This window comes from Panthera pardus, unplaced genomic scaffold, assembly GCF_024362965.1.
Source record: "Panthera pardus isolate Hobbes unplaced genomic scaffold, ASM2436296v1 HiC_scaffold_12, whole genome shotgun sequence".
In the NCBI taxonomy this organism is placed as follows: domain Eukaryota; kingdom Metazoa; phylum Chordata; class Mammalia; order Carnivora; family Felidae; genus Panthera; species Panthera pardus.
This window is the reverse complement of record NW_026526677.1, coordinates 112,663,549-112,689,205: the sequence shown is the minus strand read 5'-3', so window position 1 is coordinate 112,689,205 and position 25,657 is coordinate 112,663,549. Positions and strand designations below refer to the sequence as shown.

At 45.4% G+C, this 25,657-nt stretch overlaps 1 protein-coding gene and 1 non-coding gene across 3 annotated transcripts in view; both read right to left on the bottom strand.

The window, feature by feature from the left end:
* PDGFD (platelet derived growth factor D) overlaps positions 1–25,657 on the bottom strand; it is a 221,723-nt gene that overhangs the window by 115,352 nt on the left and 80,714 nt on the right. The window lies entirely within an intron of this gene.
* TRNAQ-UUG (transfer RNA glutamine (anticodon UUG)) lies at positions 12,110–12,193 on the bottom strand. The gene has a single exon. It is a non-coding gene; the product is annotated as a tRNA-Gln (tRNA).

Here is a 25,657-nt window from a genome sequence, read left to right as displayed (position 1 = left end):
CAGCATATGTCCAAATATACCTTGAAAGGAGAATGTCCTAGTCTATTTGCGGAAGAGAACTAACCCTATTTAAACTGATTCATCAAATGCTTCTGGACCGGAAAATGAATCATTTAATTTTTTTTTAATTTTTTTTTTTTTTAATTTTTTTTTTTTTTAATTTTTTTTTTCAACGTTTTTTATTTTTTATTTTTGGGACAGAGAGAGACAGAGCATGAACGGGGGAGGGGCAGAGAGAGAGAGGGAGACACAGAATCGGAAACAGGCTCCAGGCTCCGAGCCATCAGCCCAGAGCCTGACGCGGGGCTCGAACTCACGGACCGCGAGATCGTGACCTGGCTGAAGTCGGACGCTTAACCGACTGCGCCACCCAGGCGCCCCTTTTTTAATTTTTTTTAATGTTTACTTAGTTTAGAGAGAGAGAGAGACACAATGCAAGTGGGGGAGGGGCAGAGAGAGGGAGACACAGAATCCAAAGCAGGCTCCAGGCTCCGAGATGTCAGCACAGAGCCCGACATGGGGCTCGAACTCACGAGCTGAGAGATCATGACCTGAGCCAAAGTCAAATGCTTAACCTACTGAGCTACCCAGGCACCCCGAAAATGAATCCTTTTAAATATCATAGGAAAACCACATCTTAAGTACTAAAATACTTTAATGAAAGAACCCTAAATATTTTTTCAAGAAAACCCACAATACAACTGAAGGTGAAGAAGCCGCTTTAATTGTCAGGACCCCTTAGAAGTGGTTTATGTTTACACCACTATAAAAATGAAATCAATGGAAATGGATTTCAGAAAATAGGAGCAAAATAAATATTTCAAATAATTATGAACTTTGATTATCCTGAAGAAGCCCCGATAAGACAAAATTATACCATTTTTCACCCCGAGAGTAAGGTTAGTGGTGGAATGAATTTAAGCCTCAAAGTAAATCCCAGGTTGGGCATTTTCAGGGACTGTCTGAACAGAGGAGCAGAAACGACAAAAAGGAACACAAATAACGATGTTGCCTCCACATTTATTTTAAGTCACCACGTAACTGGCAGAAAGACAAGATGCACTGAATAGAACATAAGGTAGGACTGCACGGTGGGAAACCAGCAGATTTTGGACAAAAAGTTGTGCTTACAGACAGCAGATGATGTCCAGAAGCAGCAGCTTGGCCCAGGATGTGATTGAGGGGTGGGAGAAACATGGGGGGACCCCTGATCTGGCAGAAAGTTGTAGAGAGTTGGGGGCTGGGCGGAAGGAGAGGGAGATACCACCAGCCGATCACACTGCCACAGCAGCAGAGGCGTGAGAAGGTTCCAGGGAAAAGAGGTCAGCCACTGAGGCTCAGTGTGCCAAACAACGCAAAGAAAAGCCAAATGGCAAAGCGGGACCTTTCCCTCTGTCACCGCAAGGACAACAGAATCTGTGACAAGAGTGGCTTTCACAGACCTGAGCGGCGTGGGGGGAGCAGATGACTTCCGTAGAGCACCAGCAACATGTGGACAAGGACCTCGTCTTATCCGAGAGGCCCATTCTTCACTCCCTGTTTAATCACTCCCCTTCTGACCCACCTCCTCAAAAGTTTAGAGAGAAACGCTGTTAAGAAAAATGTTATATAAATATCCCAGAGCCAGGGCTGCAGGCTGTATTCTACCAGGAACAACTGCATGAAGTGAGAGCAACAGATGGGCAGTTGGGGTAAAACAGAAACAGAGATCTCTGTTCAAGCCCTGCCACCTGCTATCCCTTGGCGTCCGAAGCCAGAAATGACGGAAAACAATCTCGCTGATTGGAGATAAGCTGTAGGAGTTTACATATGGCAAGGTCTCCACTGTCAAAGCCTCATTATGTAATGACTCTTAAGTGCCTGGTCTCAAATTCTCTTCATTGACACAAGGCACAACCACACGGCTTGCTCTTTCTCTAGGTGTTCAATACGTTTCACGAGAAATGCAAAAACCTTTCCTGGCACCCAGCTCTTCACCATGATTCAAGCTCCACTGCTTTTGAAAAACTCATGCCGCAGAATTTCCAAAAGAACAGCAAGAATATACTGTTAATTGCTTGATTTTTACATATTTCGATGTACAGCTACTACTAGAAAGGCACGTGTGGAAGTTTCACATTTCCATGTGCACTGGAACTTTCCATGGGTTTGTGAAGGTCTAAAAACCCTGGCAACCAACTCAACAGATGAGTTTAGGTCCTGGAGGAAGTTAAGAGAATAGGGCAGAGATACAGCATCCTATAGCTGAAATGCCAAGGTCACGAGGTGAAGGTGACCGGTCAGGTTAAACATATAACGTCCACTAACAGGTGGCCAAAATGACTCTAGTATGTAACTCAGGTAAATCTGCTTGGTGAGTGACAGGGATTAAGAAGCACGGCCTTATTTCAGTCTCCCAAGATACACATGAATAATCTGGGCCACACTTTCGAGGACGACTATAGCTTCCTGGACCCCCTATGTGGAGGAGTCCCCGGTGAAAACCTGTGGGTACTGTGTTGAGGGAAATAAAGAAATCACATTTGGCTCTAGAAGCCAAAGGAAACAGACGTTTCCTGAAGAGCAGGGGGTCCCACAGCGCTGAGAGGTTAGGAAGAGGGCTGAGAATTCAAGGCGAGATTTGGCAAGATGGAGGTCGTCGGTGACTTGGGCAGGAGTGACGCTGTGGGTGCGGTGAAGAAAGAAAGGTTCCTCGGAGGAGGTCCAGGAGTCAGCTGGCGTGAAGGAGATGGGGAGAGCTAGATCCTGAGAGCTCCCTCAGGAAGGGGTTCTTCCAGGGAAGAGGGCCACACCATCGTGGATGAAAGGGCCACAAGACCAAGTGTTTTACTATGGAAGTTACTGGGTGTATTTACATGTTGATGAGAATAATCCAGGGTGGGGAGGAAAATGAAGAAACTACAGAACAAGGGTAACCCAGGACCCAGATCCTTGTGCCTGAGGGGCAGTGGAGCCCGAAGAACAGGAATTTCTGGCTTGGGACCACATCAGGCAGATCGGACAGCCTGAAGACGGCCACTTATGCCCTCTTGTCTTCTCCTAACGACCTCAGCAAGGCCACGAGCAAGCTTGAGATGAGGGCAGGGAGCTGGCGAAAGACCTAGGAGGGAGGGCACGGGTGAGAGACTCATTAGTCAGAAAGGTAGCTGAGTGTTGGAGTGACCCTGAAGGCCCACTGAAGATTCCGGGTCCAGGATGAGAAAGAAAACCAGCCGTGCTGATGGAAGGCGACACTAGACAGAGGCTGTGCCTACGGAAGGGACCCTAGACAGAGGCCGTGGACGTTCTGGTTCCTGCACCCATTGTGCTATGCTCTCTGGGCGCTCTGTCCCCAGGATAAAGGAGAAGGTGGTGCGCCCGTCCCGCTGGGAGGCAGCCAGCCTTGGGTGCGGCCCCCTGAGTTGACTACAGCTTCTAGAACCCTAGGTGGGGGAGTACTCAGTGTCTGTTCACCTGCGCCAGAGTCCTCAAGGCAAATGGCCACCCCTCCAAGTGCCCCTGTGCCCACCCTTGGGGGCACATGTAACCAGCAGTGCCCCCACGTCTGAGACTCTAACTGTAGGTGTTGGCATCGGGGGAATCAGACACCCATTTAATTCACCACCACTGCTCTACACCCCCGTCCCCCAGAGCAGTTTTTAGACAGAAAATGGGCCGCGCGCCAGGCCACACAAGCAGAAGCTGGGTTTGCCCTTGTTTCTTCCTCAGGCCCGAGAGGTACTAACAAGCGGCCCAACAGGCTACAGATGAAAGCCAGGAACGGGGACAGCCGGCACAGGGTGGTCGGGAAGCGAAAACCCAGCTCTCCGTTATTACGGAAACCGCTGTCATGAGCTATCGTCATAATGAAACAGAAGTACAGGCCCAGGAGCAGCCAAAAAAAAAAAAAAAAAAAAAAGTTTGGTATTCAGGTATCGCCAGTACGGCATTAAATAGCATCCCACTACCATAAAACGGGAAAAATTAATTTTAATTGTATTGACCACAGGGCCTCCAACATGAACTGAGAATTAGTTGACAAGGACAGGGCAATAATTAAAGGCAATATATCAGATGCCGCTCAAATGATCAGCGGGGGGCTTCAGGCATCACGGTGAGTGACCTTTCTAGTTTGACACCTTCATTAATGATGTGTAGGAGGAAAGCCAGCATGTGACCAGGCTTTCCAAAACGATTCCACCTTAGGAGCTATTCCAAATGCGAGCTGCCAGCATCACGGTAATGACTTAAGTAGAAGTGAATACAAAGGTTCTTGGGAAGACTGAAAATTCAAGACAGGCAATTATACAGTGAGATAACAGAGGTATATGAGGAAAGTCCCAGGTCAAAATATTGAAGGGTGGCAGGATGAAGGGGAGCGGACTATACTACCCCCAAATCTGCCACTTTGACGTACTGATTTTTTTTAATTAAAGTTACTTAAGAAAGAGCCAGAGTAAGAAAAACACCCTGACCCTCCTTTGTCCCCATGAAGCAGGAACTGAATCTCCCACGTGAAAGGGACCCTCGTTGTACAAAGAGGATAGACGGCATTGCCATCACCAGAGATAAGGGATTCGGGGCTGAGAAGTCTGTATACGTAAACCTTGTTGCTTCTTTACGCATTTGCTAGCCTATGCCCAAACTTCTTGGACTGGTCAATTCTTCGCGAATTTACTGTTTCCTTGTCCAAAAGGTGTAACAGCTGCCTTCCTCGGTCACTTGTTCGCATCTCATGTTTTTATGGGCTTCCACATATACCGAATTAAATTTGTTTTCCTCTTGTTAATTTGTCTTATGTCTAATTATTAGACCAGGCAAAGAACCTAGAAGGGGAAATGAGAAGAGCTTTCCTCCCCTACAATGGCGATTCCCGGGACAACCCATAGTTCTATTACTGACATTTATTGAATAAAAATGCCTGCCAGATATTACAAGCACTATTCTTGCACCTAGAGAGTGTAATCAAACATAGCACAAGTATACAAATAGTCATGGGCTTTTTTTTGTTTAAAAAATCTTTTAAACATTTTTGTATAAATTTTAAACTGGACTTAAATCCCTGTAACATAAAATTAACTCTTTTAAAGCGACCAATCCAGTGGCAATCAATACAGTCACGCCGTGGTTACAACCACCACCTCCATCCAGTTCCGAGATATTATCACCTCTCAAAAAGAAGACCCTGGACACATTCGGCATTTGCTCTGCTCCCTGGCCCCCAGCCTCCTAGCCTCTGGCAACCACCAGTCTGTGTCTGTCTTCATGGATTTACGGGTTCTGTACGTTCCATCTAAATAGAACCATACGCTCTGTCACCATGCGGCCAGGCTTCATTCACTTAGCTGAGAAGCATGTATCAGTATTCATTCCTTGCGGCTGAAGCCAGCATGCTTGTGAATTAACCACGTTAATTTCCAAGCACCCCCTGGACCTACCTCCCAGTTCTGAGTGGCGACAACGTGGCAGAACCCAGCAGAAATCCACAAAACCTAGGATCTTCCGATTAATAACAACTCCTAAGGAAAGACCAGCCCACAAGAGTTTATTTTGCTAATTTTACTACAAGGGATCACTCAAGAAACTGACGATGCTACTGTTAGAAAACATTCCCTTGAGCGACATTGTGATCTTTACTAACGAGACAGGCTACATACTCACTAATGATTGATGAGCTGGAATCTTCAGAACTCCTTAGCTAGGATGATCTGGAGCTGAGTGGATTGCAGTGGGAATTGAGGAGACTTTGGGTGGTTTTTTTTTTGCTACTTGTTTTCCATCCAACCTCCAGGGTTGACATGGGCAGATGAAGTTGATTCTCTTTCTGGTGGGTTCCCAGAATTTTCATGAACCGGCTTCTCAACTGGTAACCGACCCACATCAGGGACGGATGAACACCTGTTCTATGAAATGTCCTGAGGAGCCTGTAGAAAAAGTCAGAAAAGATCTTCCTTTTTCCTGTTTTCATCTACGTCTCCATTCTGTGGGATCTTTACTCTATGTCGGGCAGAGAATTTCTATGTTCTTATTCACTGGCAGAAACAGAGCGAAGTAATTTATGAGACAGAATATTGGTCTTAATTGTAATTTTCCAGGCTAGGATTTTAAGTCATACTTTCTTCTACTATTTGGTTTATATGCTTATGATTTAATTGACCAGATACCCCCTTGCTATGAAATCTGGAATGGTGAGCTTCTCTTAAAAATCTCAGTCCACTGAACTGAAGTAGGAGAACAATTTCCTAATGATGCCTTTGAGGAAAAAATAGGTGCTTTTTCTACTGCAAGAGTTTTCAGAAAGAATACTAAGAAGTGGAGATCCCATTTACAAAGCACAAATTTTCCTCTGAGGAGACATTATTTTGTTCTCTCTTGTACTTCAGATAGTTGGGTAAAAACACTATGCAAAATAACTGAAATTTCACTTTTTGCTGTGTCTGTTTTTCTCACAAATGTGTATTTTAAAATTTGTGGTCATTTTATTTACTCACTTAATTTAAATGAGATGGCAGTTCATTCCTGCAGAAACTGATTGCTGCCCAAAGAGCTTTTAGACTGCAATTAGCTTATTACAAAAATGCTCCAGATGGGTATACTGTTCCTATGAAAATGGGTTAAATAGCTGTAATCGCTATAAACTGAAGAGAAATTATTTATATCTTGTGACATAAGTGTAGTCATCTATAAAACTAAACTACATCCACATAAAAGTAACCTTTTTGTGTGCCACATCAGTTATTGGGTACATAGTTTGGAATAGAAGGTACAGAATGAGAAGTGCATATAGTGAACAGAGCGGGATTTTATCAACGCTTGCATAATGCAGAGAGATCAAACGAGACGTGATGCTGAGACCCAACACAACACATGCTCAATGTAAAATTTGAGGAATTCATAAATGCGGATGAAACAATGGCCCCAAATTCCCGAGGCTTGTCCTCTGTCACATGACAGAGATCAGGGAGATTTGCACGTGTGGGAAGAGGCAAGACAGAGACAGTTATGAGGGAGGAAGATTCATGGACCACAGAAGAAGAAGGGAGGCCGGCAGAAAAGGAGGCAGGATGCTTCTCCGGAGCCCAGCCCGCCAGGAGCCCGCGATGTCCACGGTGTAGACGCCACACCGGAGCCGGACGGGGGTCCCCAGGGGGCTCCACGTCACCTACCACAGCAGCAAACACCACCACGTGTGGATTACGTGTTTGCCTCATAACTGGATTTCTGCTGCTGGGAAAGGATTCCTGGAAAGGAGGAAGAAGGGGTCCTGTTTCTGGGAATGAGGCTCCCGGAAAATGGCACCTGTGTTATTGCACAAGGCCCCCCACCGCACGGGGGTCGCACACCCGCTGCTGGCCTTCACCAGCGACACTGTGTTAGCGTCTTCATTCCACCGGATGGATGCTGGTCAAAGAGTGAGGAAATTATGTACTTTCCCCATTAAATAACCTAAACGAAATGGGGCAGTGCTAACAAGGAAGCGGGCAAACGTGATCGGCGGGCAATACAGACACGTACGGGAAGTGGGTAAGAAACGTGAACTAACGTCCAGCCTCATCAGACACAAAATGAACACGTGGGCAAGGAGGGATCCGGGGACACGCGCCTGGCCAAGTCTCTGGAGACAGCACTTGGAGGAGAAACGGAGAGAAGGGGATCAAGGTGGTGACGAATCAACAGGAGAGGAGAAAGGTGGTGAGTGGGGAGGACATTTTCCAAGGCTTTAGTTCCAGAGGAAGAGGGGGAGGGCGCTGGAGGTGCCAGGAGGGCAAAGGCACAAGTGCACGTGTTCAGTTTCCCTCGGGAGGTACCTGCGGGAGGTGACAGGTCAAAGCAGCCACCAGCAACAGAGACAGACAAGACAGACACGGCACGAGGCAAGAGTCCTGGTGGCGAGCAGACGGCACGGAAGGGACAGGTGCAGGGATGTGTCTCGGGAAGGAGGACTGGACAGTTGCCCAGCCCCATGCTCCTCCTCCCACTAAGAACAGCAGGAATCCCTTAGAAAACACGACACAAAGAGCATCTGGCATACTTAACATATTTTAATTTAACATGTTTAATACAAACACTACCTGCTCCTACCAAGGGCTTTGACGCAAATGTCATGTATGGTCAAAAGCAAATTCTGACAGGAGAAAGGATCCCTGCTCTGTTGTAACACAAAACAGCAATTCCTTTCAAAGAATTCACAATAAGGAACTAACACATATATCACACGGTCACACAGAAGCACGCATATTTATTTACACATACACGTTTAACACACACACAGAGTCTCACCAGCAGAGTGAGATTCAGCAGAGGTAGAAGGGAGATTTTAGAGCCAACTCAGACATGGGTTTTAATCCTGGCCCTGCCCACTTCTAGCTCATTCTTATTCCCTGCTGTATGCTAGACATTCAGTGTAGTCTCTGGGTTAATAAACATTTCTAGAAGGAATAAATGAATAACATTTTTTGAGTTGTGAGATTTGGATCCCTTTTCTATAAACAGAACTAATCATCCTTCGAACTCAAGTGTGTTACAAGGAATAGAAATAACATATGAATGTGGTAATACGGTGTCTGGAAGTTAATTGGAAATACGTGGTAAATATCCATCTTTAGGGGTAAAAGTAAAAAAAAATAAGTACTATTTGAAAAATTAAGAGAAAGCTTAAATAAATAAAAAACTTTCTTTTTCTTAAAATCTGAAATTCGCCTTTAGTGTGATCAGTTTAAAACTATTTTTTACTTGCAGAAACCTTTGCAGAATTTTTACTGAAGGGACATACCAGGTATCGATGTGTTGTTTTCCCAGTTTGAGTTCTCTGCAGGTGTCAAGTGAGATGATCCAACGTGCTACAGAAATTACGAAGGAAGCACAAGCGCGATAGAACTGTTGCCATGGAAACGCTATTTCTTCACTTTGCTCTCTTCATTTGGATGTTTGTTTCCCTTCACATGAGAGTAAGGAAGCACACACACAAATAACACCACTGAAAACGCTTTCTCCTCTCATTTAAACTTTCCTTTTCCTTTTTCCTTTTAAAATAACATGCCTAATAAAATCAACCAGCAGAAGCCGATTATTCACCCTGACCTCAAAGTTAAGAGATTAATCTACAACGTGGATATATACTTGGTAAAAACCCTGTTACCCTAAAACTGATCCCGAGTTCTACTCTACAAAATCTACCAAACACGAAAGGTTTCTAAAACGTAGAATAGAAGAGAGAGTCATCCATACATATGTCAGATGACGTACAAATGTAAAACCATCATGCGTCTAAAGTGTATCTTTTCCGTATGGTTTACCTGTGTTGTACATGAGTGTACATTTAACACGAAGCAATGCCCTTATTTAGACACACCTTTGTCTGGACATTCGTCCTGGGCTGAGGAGTGTCCAGGAATAGTTACATTCAAGTCCTAACCCTGGGTACCTGTGAATGTGACTTTATTTGGAAAGACGGTCTTTGCAGATGTAATTAAATTAAAGATCTTGGGATCAGGCCATGGATTTAGGGTGTCCTTGTAGAAGAAAGGAACAAAATATCTGGGACCAAGAGGAAGGCCGAGTGAGGACCAGGCAGACACTGAGTACTGCGGCTACAAGCAGGGGACGCGGGGATCGTGGGGAGACACCAGAAGCTGGGAGACAGGCCGGGAACGGAATCCTCTCCCAGCCTCTGAAAGGAACCGACATGGCCGACACTTTGACTTTGAACTACAGGCCTGGGCAACTGTGAAGGCACAGATGTCTGCTGTTTGTGGTAATCTGTCACGGTCAACCTAGGACACTAACGTGGCATTCAACAGGAAAGGAAGGTGAGGGAAAGGGAACATTGCTGAGTGCTAAGTGCTCTGCATTTAATCACATTTAACCTCACAAACCTTGGGGGGGAAATACCCCCTTTGACAGAGGAAGGATTTCAGGATCAGAGAAGCGATGTTCTCGAGTATTATCAACACTCTCAGATTCTAAGAGAATACTAGTTCTGATTAATTATGGAGGAAAGTGAAAAATAATTCGATCGAGGGGTGTTACAACTATTATGCATTTTAGGAATTACATTCTTCTTCAATAGCATGACAGTTTTTCTGTAAACTCATCAAAAATTGCATTTTAAACAATATTTTCTGTCCATATTTATATTTTAATAAGTTTATAAATCAATGATCTCATACAAAAATCAACTGCATTTTTAATGTACTAGCATAAACATTTGGAAACTAAATTGTAAAATTTCCGACATCGAAAACTACAAAGTTCTTATGAATGAATCAAACAAAATATATGCAAGATTTGTATGCAGAAAACCAAAAAACACTGGTAAGAAAAGTTAAAGAACACTGAGTTGGGAGACTCAATATTATGAAGTTGTCAATTCTTCATAGTTTCCCACATAGAAACAAAGCAATCCCAATCAAACTCAGCAGCATTTTTTTTGGCTAACACAGACAATATGATTCTTTAACTTATACATAAAACACAGGGCCTAGAGCCGAGGATAGCTAAAATAATTTGGAAAAAAGAAAAACAAAAGCTGGAAATTCCATAATACCTGATTTCACGACCAAGCTACAGTAATCAAGATAATTTGGTATTAGCATGTAAGTAGTCATATACACGTATGGAACACAATACAGAGTCCAGAAATAACCCCATACATATCCAGTCAGTTGATTTTCAACCCATTCACATATGGTCAAAATATGAAAATGAAAAAATGAAAATATGAAAATTTATCTTTCCAGCAAATGGTACTTGAGCCAAAAGGTATCCACACATTAAAAAAAAAGAAAAAAAAACAACTCAAAATGGATCATAGACCCAAAGGTAAAGCCTATAAAACTTCTAGAAAACACAGGAGAAAATTTTCATGACAAAGATTAGGTAAAGATTTCTTAGATATACCACAAAAAGCATGAACCATAAAAGAAACAAAAAATGATAAACGACCTCATCAAAATTAAAAATTTCTCTGAAACATATTTCAAAAGCAGAAAAGATAAATCTCAGACTGGGAGAAGTTATGTGCAAAATGTGTACCTGGTAAACATTATGTATTCTACATAAGATAAATATTACATAGATACAACTTTTATGATTTAACGATGAGAAGAAAAATCCACTACGAGAGGGGCAAACGATGCAAAGAGACAGCTAACTACAGACGGGGGTGTGAGAGCTTGTGAGCACACGAAAGTCTTTTGGGGGAATGCAAATACAACCACAAAGGTAACATCAAGGCACATATGCTAGAACGGCTAAAACGATGCATCAGCCACTGGCCACACAGAGAGCTGGCATCACATCACAGAATCTCCATACAATGGGAAACCACTCAGCAAGAAAACGAACGAACTACGGACACACACAACGGCAGCCGCGGGTCTGCAAAGCAAGTGCTAAGTGAGGGAGCCCGGACACCCCGACGGCACTCGGCATCAGTCCATCTATATGACAGGAACTGCAGAGGCGGGAGACATATCAGGGACTGCCACACAGGGAGGTGGGAGAGGGGCAGACGCCCGAGGAGCTCCAGGTAACATCCTCACGTGACACACACGTTCCGTATCCTGATGGCGATCATGGCTATGCAACAGGTGACATCTGCCGAAAAGTGGCCTGTACGACTAGAAGGGGTGAATTTTACTGTGTGTAAGTTACAGTTCAATGAAACATCTGGCTAAAAAAAATACATTTTAATAGAGGCGCCTGGGTGGCTCCGTCGGCTGGGTATCCGACTTCGGCTCAGGTCATGATCTCGCGGTTCGTGAGTTTGAGCCCTGCATCCGGCTCTGTGCTGTCAGCTCGGAGCCCAGAGCCTGCTTCGGATTCTGTGTCTCCCTCTTTCTCCGCCCCTCCCCTGCTCATGTTCTGTCTCTGTCTCTCTCAAAAATTAAATGGACATTAAAAGAAAATTTTTAAAAAATAACATTTTAATGGCAAAATGGAGGGTCTGATGGTAGGGACATTCAGAACAGCCGTAAAATCCTATGTGCCCTTCTGAAGTTTTATTTATTTATTTTTTTTAACATTTATTTATTTTTGAGACAGAGAGAGAGCATGAACAGGGGAGGGTCAGAGAAAGAGGGAGACACAGAATCTGAAACAGGCTCCAGGCTCTGAGCTGTCAGCACAGAGCCCGAGGCGGGGCTCGAACCCACGGACATGAGATCATGACCTGAGCCAAAGTCAGACGCTTAACCGACTGAGCCACCCAGGTGCCCCTCTGAAGTTTTATTAACCTAGATGTGTCCTTCGAAAAGCCTGACACTCCCAAGCAAAGATAAATCCTAAACATCCCTAAACAAATATAATTTTTATATGTATCTTTTACTAAAAAATTAACACCTTTTAAATGTAACTGTCAACACGCTGATACCCAGCACCCATGATTCTTACACATCCTTCATTGTCCACTGTTGTGACAAACTAAGCACCAAGTGCCTCTTTACAAGGGAAACACCCCTCTCCCAGGTGGACACAGCCCACAGAGTTTTTAGCTCTACACTGTTGCGGTATTGTTATTATTCGAAAAGCAGTTCATTCACATCCAGTTCTCAAGCTGATGCAGCTTTTCCAATTCACATTGTAAAAATTCCCATTTTACAGCTAACGAGCTACAACTAACTCTTTACAACTGCTGGCACCTGCTTCCCGGGCAAGCCTGCTTCCGTGTCAGGTTCATCCACCAATTCTGCCTGTGCCCCAGGGCATCGAATTCAGTCCCCGGACGGTGCCCGTGTGACCTGTTTGTCTCTGCAGCTACCCCGAGAGCAGCAATTTTAGTTTACGCATCCTTACGTGTCCAACTCTCAGCAAAGCGCGTAACACCTAGATGGTGCTGAACACACGTATGCGGCAAAAATAAATCATTTTCAACAACGGCTGTCATTTCTCTGAATGGGCCTCAGTGAACGGTAGGCAGGCCCAGGAGGGACTACAGAATGCAACGGCATCTGAAGGACAACAAACCGAATCTCTCTTTTTTTTCTAATATTTATTTATTTTTGAGAGACACGGAGGGCCAGTGGCGGAGGGGCAGAGACAGAGGGAGACACAGAATCCGAAGCAGGCTCCAGGCTCCGAGCCGTCAGCACGGAGCCGGACGCGGGGCTTGAACTCATGAACCGTGAGATCATGACCTGAGCCAAAGTCGGGTGCCCCACCGACTGAGCCGCCCAACGCCCCATCAGACTAAATCTTACTTGGGTTTCGCATGCATGCCATTTGTCGATTTTTCGTTAAGGCCTCGGGTCACCCCCAATGACATACTAATGGGGGTTGCATCAGAAAGAGGCAGAGTTTGAGTGGCAAAGACTACACCAATCTGCTAAGTTATAAATCACATTTTGACAGTGTCCTGACCTACGTGGCCTCCTCTGCCCTGAGCCAGAATTTATCGCCTCTTGTAGACCAGGAGAGCATGATTCTCTGGCCCAGAAGTCTGGAGAAGCACGGTCCTGTTTATCCTGGGTCTCGGGACCCACCCAGTAGTAGGAGCACAAAGTAGGTACGAGCACTCTCGTAAGGAAGGGCTGCAACACCGTGTCCAGGCTGCTGACCCCCTCCCGTTGACACCGCTCCTGCCTCAGTACCACAAAGGTCCGCAGCCAGGGGACATTCTGAGCGGCTCACGAGGGGAGAGTCCAGCTTCCCAGCAGAACACTAAATGCTGAACATTTGTGAGATGAGTCAACAAACCTGCTACGTGCCGGGCGTGTTTCAGGAGCCACACTTCCCACACAGTATGTTCGGGTGTGTATTTTTGATATGCTGTAAATTAAGATTTTCTGGTATTTTCTTGTTTCCAGTAGTTATGACCTGAAAATCAACCTTCTGGAGTTCAGTTGAGTCCAGACCTCTCCTCTCTTCGTACGATCCAGGCTTACACGGGGCGTCTATTTTCTGTTCACATTCTGTGTCACGTTTCATAGACCGACTCCTAATTGAGATACCACCTGGTATCATCGAAGCTATGCTTTTCTGAAGTGAGAGGGAAGGGGAGGCTTGTCTGTGACCCTGTGTTTGGACACGGGGCCTGGGGGATGGCACCAGCTGGATCCCTCCTCCACCAGCATCCGGGTCCAGCTGGCTTTTCCACAGATGCTTCTCATCCCTGCTCTTCCTGGTCCCGGAAAAGGCAGACTCCTCCCTCTGTTCCTGCCTCCTCTGACATCCCAACCGGCTCCGTGCATCCTTCACCCCGACTCCATCACACAAAAAAGACTTTTCCGAATTCAAATAAAATACAAGAGAGTGCATAACCGATGTATCCACTTGCTATGAAAAGGCCCATTAGAGTTTTGAATTAAATGATGTATTTTGGTTAGATTGCAAAAATATCCAGTTGGCGGCTGGCCGCCTCAGAGTATCTTAGAATTAATTGCCTATATTAATTAAATATGCGTTTCTCCCCAACGAAACCCTCAACGTACTGCACCGCGACCCAGCTGAGAAATGACGCAGAGAGAGGATACCTCATGATGTTACCACAAACATCACCTAAATGGTGCAATAACAGGAAAAAAAAAAGTAAATTCAAACCTACTTCCTGGGCACAAAGGGGCATACTGGAAAATTCGTATTAAGAGGAAAACACAAAAAAGTCTTCAATCAGATTAATTACCATTATCCACAACAGATATGCTAATGAATTTGTTCATCAGATACGCAGCCTTCTCTAGAGGCACAGAGTATCGAGCAGCGCTATTAATTTTCTCTCCCACGCATTCTTACAAAACTTTGTGAACATCCATCGTCCCGGAACCACAACAAAGACGAAACCCCTCTAATTTCAAACCTCCCTGTGGCTGCGTTATGTAAATGAGGAGCCTTCCTGGGGACCCAGCAAACTAGGGCAACTGCCCCAGGCTCCAAGCTTTGAAAAGGATGGACAACCAGACATCCCTCCAGCTACACTGCTAAGTATTAGAGAACGAGGGTGGAGTGTGGCGGTCAGGCTGTTGGCCAACGAAGGTAGTTCTGCCCTAAAGCAAAAGATCTTGAGGCCTTTCTAGAAATACGAGCACTCAGGACACAGACTCCCACATCGTTACCAACACTAAGTGAGAGAGGACGCCTCTCAGCAGGTCTTTCAATGATGTGTCGTTAAGTCATGCTGTGTTAGAGGTGTGTGTGTGTGTGTGTGTGTGTGTGTGCGCGCACGCGTGTGCGCAGGTGTGAGATGCAGTGGTGAGGGGGAGACAGAGATAGAGAAAGAGAGATAGACAGAGACACACAAATAGATACAGATAGATGGCGCTAAACGTGCCCCCCCCACCTCCCAAATCCTGTTGTCTCAAAGGGCAGAGGAGAAGGAGAGGACCAACTAGGGAGGGAGAGGGATTTCGTTCGGCCAATGTGGGTCGTCTGCTCAGAACTTTATGGTAAGGGGTGGAGTCTGGACTGGGGACCCAGGCGGCAGGAGTTTAAAGCCTTCGCTTCGAAGCTATCCCCAAACATGCCATGACGTTGGGGTCTTCAACATGAAGTCACTGAACGTAAGCACAAGCACACTGTCAACACGCACAAAATATCCCTCCTGGCGGAGTCTGCTACAGGCATGAAGACGGAGCCATGCGGACTTCACAACGCGTCCTTCCCCACCGACCTCAAGCACCTCACATATGCCACCGGGAACTGACCTTGTTGAGCTGGATTTATTCAAATCACCATGTAAAAAGCACCTTGACTGGGGGTCAAGTAAGTGTAAGTGCTGATGGGCGTGTGCTGTACAAATTCAACCTCCAAGCATTCTGTACGGATGCCGAAGTCCCCTCAAAAGCACATGGGACAAACCCCGTCCTGCAGGGCGGCTGGATGAGCTCCTCGTGGCCCCCCAGGAGGGGCGCGCCATCACAACTCAGCACAATCACTTTCCACGAAAGTATTTTGGACTTTATGGAGTGGAGAATCTTGTATTTATAAAATAAAAGAGGCAAAAACAAAACAAAACAAAACCACCAGGTAAAAAGGAAGTGAAACAGAGGCAGGAAAGCAAAGAAGACACAGGACAGCAGTCTGTAGCAGCCATGTTCTGGTATCCCACACTTCCACGTTTGGTCCCGTAAATGTTGCCTCTCTGTCCATTGCACGTTCTGATTTTCACTTCCGTGAGGCAATTAGGGGCGCCCGGATGGCTCAGTCGGTTAAGCGTCCGACTTCAGTTCAGGTCATGATCTCACGGTCCGGGAGTTCGAGCCCCGCATCGGGCTCTGTGCTGACAGCTCTGAGCCTGGAGCCTGCTTTGGATTCTGTGCCTTCCTCTTTCTCTCTTCCCCTCCCCCGCTCATGCTCGCTCTCTCTCTCTCTCTCTCTCTCTCTCAAAAATAAACATTAAAAGAATTTTTAAAACAGAAGCAAATATACCTTAAGCTAAAGGAGATATGTCTACATGTAGACATTCTGGGGGAGTGTCACAGATTTTTTTTTTGAGGCAAGATCAAAAAAGGCTTAGTGTGTTCTCAATTATGCTCTGAAAATATGTCTTTTCAAAGAGTAGACCCCTGCTAAAGGCTTCTTGGTGGCTTGAATAATTATTCTCCCAATATTAAAATAGCCAGTTGAAAGGGGTACTAAGCAATTTTTCTTGTTTCACTTGTATTGAAGAGTAAAGGTACTTCAAAACGTTAAATCTTTTCTATTGGAAATCAACCAAATTACACACACACACACACACACACACACACACACACACACCCCTACCTATGCATGCACCTTTCAATTTAATTCGAAGAATTACCAATGTGCCATACAAAGTGTCCTATTTCCCCAATGGTAAGATGGGAGGCTGAAAGAAACACGGAGCCAGCCAGGTGCACTGTCTCCTAATTTAGCAACTCAAGATAATTCTAAAGAATGTAAGATTCAGATAGAAAAACAGGAATTTTAAGATATTTTAAAGGATAAGTGGTCTTTGCTCATGCATGTGGCCTAACGAGAGCTAAATGAATTTTTGCTTTGAATTTCCTACAGTCTCCTCCCTTTGATCAACTCAAAGATTTCTGAACACACAGAGCAATTCTGTTCATCTGGTACCTGCAGCAATGGCAGATAAGGAAAATGTATTAAATCTGAGTTAATTAAAATGCTTTTTGCTTTATTTCTTTGGTTGTCTCATGGGAAAAAAAATGCTAATAAGATTTCAGGGGAGAGAGAATTCTACGTGCAGAATTGCCAAGAAAATTCCAGTTAAGTGAAAGAGAATCATGGGCGATCACATACTTAGATGCTAACCCAAAGAAGAAGGTTTCTTTTCCATGTAATTGTTTTTAACATGTGAGATCAGAAAGCAACTCCTTTGCTTGGATCACTTCTCCATCCAGAAAATGGAAACTGTAACCATAATGGCAACGCTGCGTTCCTGGAGGCCACACCTTGTCCAGCCACAGCCACACGCCAGCTGCAGAAATCAAAGCCTTCATTTGGCAGATACCCACAGAGTCGGGATTTGAACCCGGATCCGTCTGGCTCCGAGTTTCGTAACCAACCCCCAACCTGTCTGCTTCTGACTCCTTTGTGTAGGCAGTGCACACACGCTTAACCCCAAAGGAGGGACTTTTCATTCAGGTATCATCAAACGATAATGATTATTTCCTTTTGCTGTCTCTCCTCGTGTAGCTTTTGTAATTTGGGATTAAAAAAAAGGTCTCAGGACTTCATTACGTACAGTCACGCTGTGTTTCCAACGGGGGGATGGAACCAGAATGCAACTTAAAAATTCCTCTTACGTTCCCAACAGTGACAACAATGACATAAACAATGTCATACAACGATGACATAAACATCTTAGGATATGATAGATAAGACATTAACTCTATTCAGATTATGATTTACTAAAGCATAGAATTCCAGTGATGACTTATCAAAGGCAGACAGCAGCTAATGCCCACTGGATGCCTCTGGCAGAAACCAAACAAACAAAACACAGAAAAACAAACAACAACAACATGGCTTCGGGATCTGGGGAAAGATCAACCTCACCTACTTACACAAAGTCTCTTCACTCCAAAAGTAGAAAAGGCCAAGATGTGGGGTGCTACCTAAATTGGTCTGACCAAAATCCCACTCTTCAGGTTAATACAGCTGCCAATTTAAATAGAGTAACACAGGTATTATATAGTTTTCTCATGTCATGTGGTGTTAAATTGGTTAATTTATGTCTTCAGTATATTTATGAGAAACGGGAAATTATATATGTATATATTGTGGATCCACCACTTTTTAAAATACTGAGATCCAATGTGAACATGAAAAGAATAGTACAGTTTATGAAGACCCTTCACGGAGATTTTGACATTTCGTGACAGTTGATTCACGCTTTTTGCTTTCTTTTCCCTTTCCTCCTTAGGCACATATGTGTATTTTTCCCCAAAACTCTTTTAGCGTGCCTGGTGCACGTGATGCACATTTACTAAGATTTCCATGTGTATTTTCTGAAAGTAAGAAATTCTCCCGCACAATCACGGTCCAATTGTTAAAATCAGGAAACTGACATTGATACAATACTGTTATCTAATCTACAGACACAACAGGCCTTATTCAGTTTCTGAATTGTCCCAATAATGTCCTTAGGAGCAAATGGAAACCCAGGGTAATGCACTGTGTTACTGGCACGCCCCCTCTAGCCCCCTTTCCATCTCGGTCTCTACTCTTCTCTTTCGCGACACCGACGTCTTCGAAGGGTGCTGGCCAATTACTTTGCAGGATACCAGTGACTGGGTTTGCTGTGCTTTCTTCATGATTAGACTCGATTGGTACCCTTCTGGAAGGAATCCCGCAGAAGTTCTGCTGTCCTTTCCCAGGGCATCCTTTTCAGAAGCCCATTGTGTCCATTACAGACTCACAGCTGACAGTCCTTTTTTACTACTCGGTTAAGGTGCTATCTGCTAGGTATTTCTGCTGAAGGTCATCCTTTTACTTGTTGTTATAAATATACATCTGCTGAGATATATTCTGAGGCTTAGTGTTCCGTCACTTGTGAAACTTTCACCCGTTTCTTTGAGTATCCATTGATGTTTCTTATCTGAAACAATTACTATCATGATGGCTGACAAATGGTGGTTTTCCAATTCCATCATTCCTTCTACATTTACCAGATGGCTTGCTACTAAAACAAAAACTTCCCCAGATGGGCTCACAGTCTCTACCTGTATTTAACACTTGTAATCCTCCAGTATCATCATTTTGACATTCATATTACACCAGTTTTAGCCAGTGGGAATGCCTTCATGTTGACCCCCGTTTCCTTCTGACACGACCCCATCATTCTCTGAACACTTTACCATTTGGCACGCACGATTTTCCTGGCTATTCTTGGACGTTCTCTGCCCCAGCCATGGAATTGGCCATTTCGCCAGGGAACCTTGGTCCTTTTTAGTGGAGAATGGTATATAGAAACCAGGAACGAGGTCATGGATTCCAGGCCTTCCCAGAGAACAGGGGTAGGGAACAGATGTAGATGTCTGTTAACGCCATCCCTCAGTTCACACGATTCCTCAAATACAAATCCCCAAACACAGGGTTTCTTCCTCCTTTCACTGTTTCTGTGTCTGTAACACCCTTCTCCACAGTGGGAAACCTGGCTTCCATCATCTGTAATATATTTGCTTATTTGCTGACTCAGAATGAATAGAAAGTAGTTTCATAAGGTAAATGAGAATACCTGATTTAAAAAAAAACGTGTGGCCAACTAATTGCCTCGGTGGCAGCGACCTCCAACCCACACTTCTAGTTAGTGCACCTGCCCCCTTGGGCTCTGGTTCTGGCCAGCAGGTCCACGGAGAGAGCCACGGGAAAAGCATGAGGTGTGGCCATTTCCACTTCCTCTTTCGGACTCCTGCCATCATGGCAAGACTGGGCTAGTCTGTGCAGGGAGGAGGAGCTGGGAGGAGTCCGGCTGGGTCAGCCCCAGCCCACCTGACCCCAGGTAACCCATCGTGTGGTCGCAGATGTCAGGCTGAGCCCCGCCGACAAGAGTCGATCCAGCTGAGATGCGCTCGGCTGACCTGTGACCTCGTGAGAACAAAGGCTGTGATCTCCCAACAGTGAACGGTAATGTGTTTTATATTATTATTGTGACAAGGGACAACGGATACAAAGTGCCAAAATATCCTTGAAAAAGGGGCATTTTTAATGTTTCTTGGTGTCGGGATCTCGAAAATGCTGCGTCATTTCCAACAGGGCTCTTTAAGAGAAACTTGGTAGGTGTGATTATAAACTTTAAACATGTAAGTAAGGGATCACAAATACACCCTCGAAGAAAAGCAGGTATGAAGGCTGACTGCCACAAGGTGTGGTCCGGCTCAGGAACACGCAACTAACCAGGGAAGAGTGGAGGTGTAAGTTACAGCTGTGTGTGAATGAACCAAACAGGTAACAATATGGTTGAGTCTTAGCAAAATCATACTAAGTGAAAAGTCCAGAGTAAGTCCAGAAAAGGTCATCCACAGTGTGATACCTATTTTCTGTAATGAGCAACTTGCAACAAAATTACGTAACAAGAAAAGCAAGGCGATGGTGAACAGGAGGTGGAGGAAGCTATTACCTTGGTTGGAGTAATCAGGTAGGTGGAAAAATCATACACAGCACCCCGCAAAACTTCTAGCTTCTGTTTTGTGGGATGGGCCCACAGATTCTTATTATACCACTGCAAACTTAAATACACTAATTTAAAGTCAACCACTAAAGAAAGTAGTCCACACACGGCCCCAAAATGCTCTGCTGTATGCAACCTGTGACCTGTGGTAATTTATGCAACAGATATTAGCTGCCATCTAACTTTCTCTTAGATGACCCAGCGTTCTCATTTTGTAACATGGTAACGTGAAAATGTGGTTGCAGATATGGCTGCGGTGAGAACGGTCAAGGTCACTGGAGACTCTTGTAGTAGGCTCTTTCTAAAGGGAGTCCAGGGGCGCCTGGGTGGCTCAGTCGGTTAAGTGTCTGACTTCAGCTCAGGTCATGATCTTGCATTCCATGAGTTCGAGCGCCCCGTTGGGCTCTGTGCTGACAGCTCCGAGTCTGGATCTGCTTCAGATTCTGTGTCTCCCTCTGCCCCTCCCCTGCTCACACTCTGTCTCTCTCTCAAAAAATAAACATTAAAAAACTTAAAAAAAAAATAAAGGGAGTCCATATACCTTGGCCATCTCTTTCTCACAATCAATCAAGTGGACAGCGCTATTGACAAATTTGCAAACCTCATTGTTCTAATGAACCATTAGCTGCATTTAGCTCCATAAGCCTTTGGCAAAATACACGAGGTCTATTTGAATTCACCATTCAAGTTTTCAGCTTTTTAAAAAATCCATACTGTGTCTGAAGGACTCATTTTGCCTCTCTGTCCAGTTAGTACCTAATAAGAGACGTGCTTAGGTGGTAGAATACTTTTGATACTTAAAGAAATAAAGAACAACGTGGTTTATGTCCCCAAGCTGAGTGGTCTACCTGGCTCCTCTGTGGCATGATGCCATCATACCTGATTCATTCCCCCCCCCCCACCCACGCCTAACTGCCCAGGTACTATGATCGTCTCTCTTTCCTCCTGGAAGAGCTCCATGATGACTTCTCCATGGCTCATCTATCTTTATATAGGTAGCATTTAACACCTAGATTATTGCAAAACCCTCGTAGCACAACTTCCTCCTAATAGCTCTGTGCTCTCTGTATTCACGATTATGACTATTCCCAGACTTACTATTTATTATTATTATTCATTACCATTATTATTTAGTGTGATCAAATTGCTCTTCAGCTTACAACCGTCAAATGTTTTCCATGAGAGGACAGAATGCATTTCTGCAGCTTCTTGCATGAATGAGCCTCAGGGGCTGCAAGTTCTACGAGACAATTTTTAAATTCTGTGTTTTGATTTCAGGTTCATCTTTGGAAAAAACAGAAACTTATTCTGAATTATCTAGATAACTTTTTAACCCTGCATCATACTGGCATCTCCAAGGAGGCTTTGAAAAAAAAACATCAGTCCATAGAGATTCACACCCAGATGTATTCTGATGTATTTGTTCCCAGAAAAGGGATGTGTCCTGTGTAGGAATTTGGACTGTGTATTTTCTAGGTGACGAGTTGTCTTGGGAGATTGTCAAGGAAGGGGCACAACAACGGTGGAAGGCATTCCTAACAGCTCCGGGGATGATGGATTACTGGTCAGGAGCCTGCAGGCTGGGGGCCCAGAAGGAGGTACTGAGGACAAGCAGGCGGGAGAGGAAGTTTGCCAGATCGAAGGCATTATAAAAGGGAACAGAGAGTAAATTAAGAGAGAGAGAGAGAGAGAGAGAGAGAGAGAGATGAAGGAGTGAAGAAAACAGAGTTAGAAGGACTCCGGTTTGGGAACTGCTGGCGTCATTCTCCCGAAAAAGAGAACAGCAGAGGGAGTGGGGATTTGGAAGGCAGGAAGTCAGAAATAAACGAGTTCAACGCTGCCTGCAGGTTTCTGGCCTGGGGGGCAGGACACCCAGGTGCACAGGCCCAGAAGAGCCTGGCTTAAAAACACAACTCGAGGGGCGCCTGGGTGGCGCAGTCGGTTAAGCGTCCGACTTCAGCCAGGTCACGATCTCGCGGCCCGTGAGTTCGAGCCCCGCGTCAGGCTCTGGGCTGATGGCTCGGAGCCTGGAGCCTGTTTCCGATTCTGTGTCTCCCTCTCTCTCTGCCCCTCCCCCGTTCATGCTCTGTCTCTCTCTGTCCCAAAAATAAATAAAAAACGTTGAAAAAAAAAAAAAAAAACACAACTCGATTTCTAGTGTCCGTGATCGTACCAACTGTTACAGCTTCCTTCCCTGTCTGTCATGGATCCAGATTTTCTCATGATCCTCTATCCCAAAGGAGAGGAAAGGAAGAGTTTCCCGTGCTACCTAAATGCGTTTCAGTGTCTGCGGTAAGCACGAAGTCTTCCAACCAATCTGTTACAGGTAAATGTTCCATCAATGCCAAGTGCAGATTCCTTAACGATGTTTGTTGGACTGGTTTTGTTTTCTGTCCTTCAAAATGGCATGTGGGAGAGGGGGTAGCTTCTGGGCCTCGGGAGCTGGGCTGGGCTGGTCTATGCAGTCCTAAGGGCCTTGCAGACGCACCGAGGGGCCCCCTGTCTCTGAGCCCAGCCCTGGAGATATCCTGGCAATGTGACAGGTCCTCTCTGGGCTGTTTCACGTCGCTTTGCACCTGCTGCGGTGGGTCTGGACCTTGGCATCGTCTTCGGGTCTCTCAGTCTGGGGGTTCTTCTGGAACCCCAGGAGCTAGCCCACGAGGCGGGTCCTGGTGTCCGAAGCTGGCCGAAGGACACGGTAGCCTTATCATGGGGAACTTCTGCATCGAGGGCACAACCCACATACTGTCGGACCACCTACCTATCCAGGCTGCTTATGTGGACTCTTCTTCCCTGACTGCTTCCCCATTGCTTTTGAGACAGGTTAGCATCGCTGGGAAAGGCTGGTGGGCCCGCCGACACTGTGCCCCAGGACACCAGCCGCTGAGTACCAAGTTCTCGGATTCCTCCCTTCCATCCTGGCTGTTTTTAACCTGATGCCTTCCCCTAGCTCTTCTTTTTCACTCACTCCCTCACCCCGCCCCTGTCTCCCACTCTCCCCGATTCAGGCCTTCTTCTCCCTCCCTCGTGGGTCTTCTAGGGGCTCCCCGTATTTGCCTCCTTCCCCAGGTGGTGTTTTCCCCGCCCTCTCCCTGGGGTCACACTGTGCATGAGGTACAGGTGGACAAAAGAACTTACCCCTCCAGGAGGGCCTGGGAGGAACTTCAAAATTTGAAAACAGCCTTATCATCCTCACAACGATTTTATGAGGTTAACAAGAGTCATGTTCACGGCACAGATGAAGAAAGCAGGATGCGACACGATGAAGGAGATCCCCACTTTGGCACAGCGGGCGTTTCAGAAATAGAGCCGGGGGTGTCTGGGGGCCCACTGAGGCAGGACACGGCTCGCTGCGTCGCTGCAGCTGTAAACGTAACTGCCCACAGAAGGCGACGTCACCACTTGAACCGGGTTGAGCACAGCACTGGGCACGGCCCCTCCTCCCTGCCCCTCTGTTGCCCCCACACCGTAGAGATGCTCCACGCCTTCACGGCCCTACCATTTTCATGTTTTCCGTATTTTGTTAAAGTTTTATTTATTCTGAGAGAGAGAATGGGGGAGGCGTCGGAGGGAGAGCCCGTGCGCGCAGGGGAGGGCGAGAGGGACAGAGAGAATCTCAAGCAGGGTCTGTGCTGTCAGCACAGAGCCCTACGTGGGGCTCCATCCCATGAACCGTAAGATCATGACCTGAGCCAAAACCAAGAGTCGGACGCTCAACCGACTGAGCTCCCCCACGCATCCTGGCCCTAGCAACTTAGTGACATCTGCTCTCTTTGGACTATAACTCTCTACTTTGAAAGCATCTGTCTCCTACTTCTCTTTTTCTGAGTGACCTTATTATGCGTTCCGTGTGGTTTACCTCCTCCACCTGAAAGGCCCAGAAAACCCCATCCAAAACGCTTTTGAGGGTGTTAGCGTGGGCTAGTCGATACGTAATCCATGTTGATTTTGGAAGCGGCCCACCAAAATATTCTTTCATTTCAGTAAGTTGATTATACTCTGACCAAATATAAGGCCTTTCAAATAATTATGTCGATGGAACAAACATTTAGAATTTAGGTAATCGGCTGCTTACCAAGAAGGGCCGAAATATTATGAGAAGTCGCCTTATTTAGTCACTTTCTACAGTTCATGTTTCCTCAATAAATACAACGTTTAACATCGCCGGGGCTCGCCTGCACGTTAAGAAAGCATTCACTTAGCAACTGTCATGCTAAGAAATGTTTTTGCCTGTGATGCTTAAGGTCTGCTTCGCGTACTGCTTAAAAAGAACTGGGTAAATTGCTATTTTCACGTTAGTAGATAGCATTATTTACTTTTTCTCCCTTCTGACAGTAGCATGCGCAAATCAAAAACCTGAAAAAGCTCACCCACTGAATTAAAAACAATGGAGATGCAGTAGCTGAATAATTCAGGTTCTACCACCCAGGCAACTGGAGGAAGCAGCCTGCCTCACCATCCCCGTATCTTTAATTACCTCAGCACAATGTGGTGGTGACAGTATTTACTCAAGAAAGATCTATGGCACTGCAATCGGCCTATCTGTCCACCTCACTCTCCTGCTAAAATTATCAGGGTGGTACCTGAATTCTTGAACAGATATGCTAATTCTCGACTAAGGGCCACTTTAAAAGTCTGTCGACAATTCCCTTTACGAACGCTCTGTCTAGGTTATCCAACACATGTAAGGTAATAGAGTAGCTGTAATCTGAAAAATTAATCTTTACATAAATGCCCATATATCACCACGTCCGTGAAGGAAGGATTAATAGCAAGGATATAAAGAAAAAGGCTGAAAATATGACTGAATGGCATTTATGCACAGTATAAATGCACAATTCTGGGCAGAGCAATGAACCTCTAAAAATTTACACATTTTGTACGTGCTTTGAAGTATATGTCACATCGTTGAACATAATGGTGCTGACAGTGTTACCGCCTGTGAGCAGGAACGCGGCCGAGAAGCGTGAGGAGTCACTCTCCCTCTTCCCCACTCAGCACCTGGCGTTAAATGAAGTGACAAGAGGACTGGTATAGTGTGTCCCCTACCAAGAGAAGACAGCACTCTACCCGTCTGAATCATTAAGG